This window comes from Halichoerus grypus, chromosome 8 (genome assembly GCF_964656455.1).
Source record: "Halichoerus grypus chromosome 8, mHalGry1.hap1.1, whole genome shotgun sequence".
Classification (NCBI taxonomy): Eukaryota; Metazoa; Chordata; class Mammalia; order Carnivora; family Phocidae; genus Halichoerus; species Halichoerus grypus.
The window spans coordinates 99,307,016-99,309,856 of record NC_135719.1 but is presented as its reverse complement, the minus strand read 5'-3'; the positions used below and the strand labels follow the sequence as shown (position 1 = coordinate 99,309,856).

General features: G+C 31.2%; 1 non-coding gene across 1 annotated transcript; it reads left to right on the top strand.

Moving 5' to 3' along the window:
• The first annotated feature begins 847 nt into the window (after positions 1–847).
• Positions 848–951, top strand: LOC118540318 (U6 spliceosomal RNA). Its single transcript, XR_004919574.1, has one exon. It is a non-coding gene; the product is annotated as a U6 spliceosomal RNA (small nuclear RNA).
• The last annotated feature ends 1,890 nt before the right edge of the window (positions 952–2,841 follow it).

Sequence of the window (2,841 nt, the reverse complement as noted above, 5' to 3'; positions counted from 1 at the left end):
GGTATCAGCTTCCCCCCACCTCCTACACACTTTTTTTTTTTTTAAATCAAATATTACCTGTTATTTGCCAGCTCAAAAATGAGTTGGAATGTCTTATTTTAGGAATTATTATGAAAGATTGTGCAAAGTAAAGCCTTGGTATCTCTGTATCCATTAGGAAATATTTGTAGAGCAAAGTATATCAAATATATACTTTATTTGTGAGGACACTAAAGCATTAATAAATTCTATATCCTTCTAAAAATTTAGCACTATTATCATTTGAATAATAAGTCTTTTACTTTCTTACATTTTGCTATTTTAGAATATTGGGCAACATCTTAATTTTAAGATGCTTAACAGTAATACATTTAGTAATATAACTTGAATCTTTCTATGTTTGCTCTGCTAAGTAAACATGCTGTTCAATACCTATTGCTCATATTTTTGAAAACCAAGAATATACTTTTTAACCTACTCATAAAGTAGTTTACAAGTAGGTAACGCCATCTGTCTAATAATTAATATGTATATTAGTGACTCATATTAGTCTCTTTCTGCCAGAATACCTTAGCTGTATATCAAATGTATGTGTCCTATACTTCTATATAGCAGTCTTTGGTCTTTAAAATAATATATCAAACTGAAAGTTACCATAAAGACTTTACTTAGGCAATCAATTTCTAGTATGTATTTAAAGCTCAACTCATTTGGTGGTCAACTTTTTCTATCTGCTAACATGATTAAAATAAAAATTAAGAACATTAAATTATACATCAAAAATTTTCTACAAGTTTTTTTTTTTTTTTTTTAGTATTTCCACAACAGTATATAGAAAAAGCAAGATTTATATTACAAAGAGAATATTATGCTCACTTTGGCAGTACAAATACTAAAATTGGAATGATACAGAGATTAGCATGGCCCCTGTGCAAGGATCACATGCAAATTTGTGAAGCGTTCATATTTTAAAAAATTTTTAAAAAGAGAAATGTTTTCTGCACCTCTAAATGTTTTGAAACCATTATGCCATGAGAAAATTCAATTTAGATAAAAATTGATTTTTATGATTAACTCCTAAGGGATATTTTTTATTAGTTCAATGTGTTCATTGAATAATAATTTTTAAAAAACTCAGTTTTAGAGATCAATGTAACATTTATCTCTGCTTTTTTTCTTTCTTTCTTTCTTTGTTTTTCAATGCAATTGATTTGGAATAGTGAATTTTGTTATATTTGAGGTCTGATATACTGGGCTGAGCTTTGTCTAAGAACATCATTTGTGTCATGGATTTTGAGTGGTACGTTTTGACTGCTAAGAAGTGCTTGAGCTATTTTTACTCACTTGGCCAGCCCTACTTGCGAGAAGTATAATGCATTTTTTTCAGGTGACTGACAAGATTTAAGAGTGCAGTTAGAAACATTTATTGTAGACATTGGCCTAAAGGGTGGCCTCTCAGACATTCTTTGACCTACTTTTAAGCAAGAAATCACACAAAAATCTGTTGCTCATTGGGATAATGGAACTTAGAGTCTAGGGGTACCTAATTACACTACAATGTTAATTATGTTAATTATGAATATTATCAAATCCATCTTACATAATCATTACTTCTTAGGATCAGAAGCATCAGAGAATACAAAATACTGTGTTTTAAAGTTTTTCTAGTGATCATTTTCTACCCTTTGTCCTAATGGCATAAAGTATCAGGTTTGACTTACTCAATATGTTAATTCAGTATAAATTTCCTCTGTGGATTATATTTCTTTCGTGGTCAGAACAAAACTGTGCTTCTCAGACAACTGGGTTTCTTTTTAATTCTTTAATTTCACCTCATGTGTCAAAATTATAATGAAGATACATGGTATTTTATCTCCTGTGCCATTCCCCTGGGTCATATCACATTATGATTGTCTGTGTGATTAGGTTACTGATGTTACCGGGCACATCCTGCTTGATCTGCTAATTTCTTTAGACACATTCTCTCAAAGAGAAAGAGCAGATCAGATCTTCTGCATCTTAACATCTTTAAGGAATTTTTTTCATATTTTCCCATAAAATTGTTTTAAGAGAGGATTTATCCACTTTTGAATCTTTTAAGTATAAATTAACAGTTACAAAAACTTATAGAACAGATATATAGTGCTTTTTATCATGCTTATGAGATGATTGAATAGCACATATAGGAAATAATAGTATGTGTCATATTGTCAAACAACAAAAAATATTAAATAGGTAAAAACCAAGATTCATGTTATGAACACCATCATGAGTACACATAAAAGGAATATATATTGTCTAATGTTGCTAAGTAATGTATATCTCAATCCAGGTAAATTATAATATAAGATAGACAATCATTAATTCAATCACAGGGCATAAATGATTTATAGATTCCAACTTAATAACAAATAGATATTATTTCCTACAGATTGTTTGGTCTTTGAAAAATTGCAATAAACTGTCTTTAATCCTAGACCCTGAAATGGAGATTTGCTTACAGCAAGTTTATTGGGGGGGTCCTCTCAGTATCAAAACCTGTACTATAGATTGAATGTTTGTGACCCCCAAATTCATACACTGAAATCCGAACCCTGAAGGTGATGTTATTAAGAGGTGGGATTTTTAGAGGTGATTATTTTATAGGGTGGAGCCCTCATGATTGGGATTAGTACCCTTATAAAAGAGATCCGAGAGAGTTCCCTCACCCCTTCTGCCAAGTGAGGTTACAGAAGGAAGAGGGCCTCATCTGACACCACATCTGCTGGTCCTTGATCTTGGACTTCCCAGCCTTTGGAACTGTGAGAAATAAGCCTTTTGTTCATAAGTCACACAGTCTATGGTATTTTGTTATAACAACTC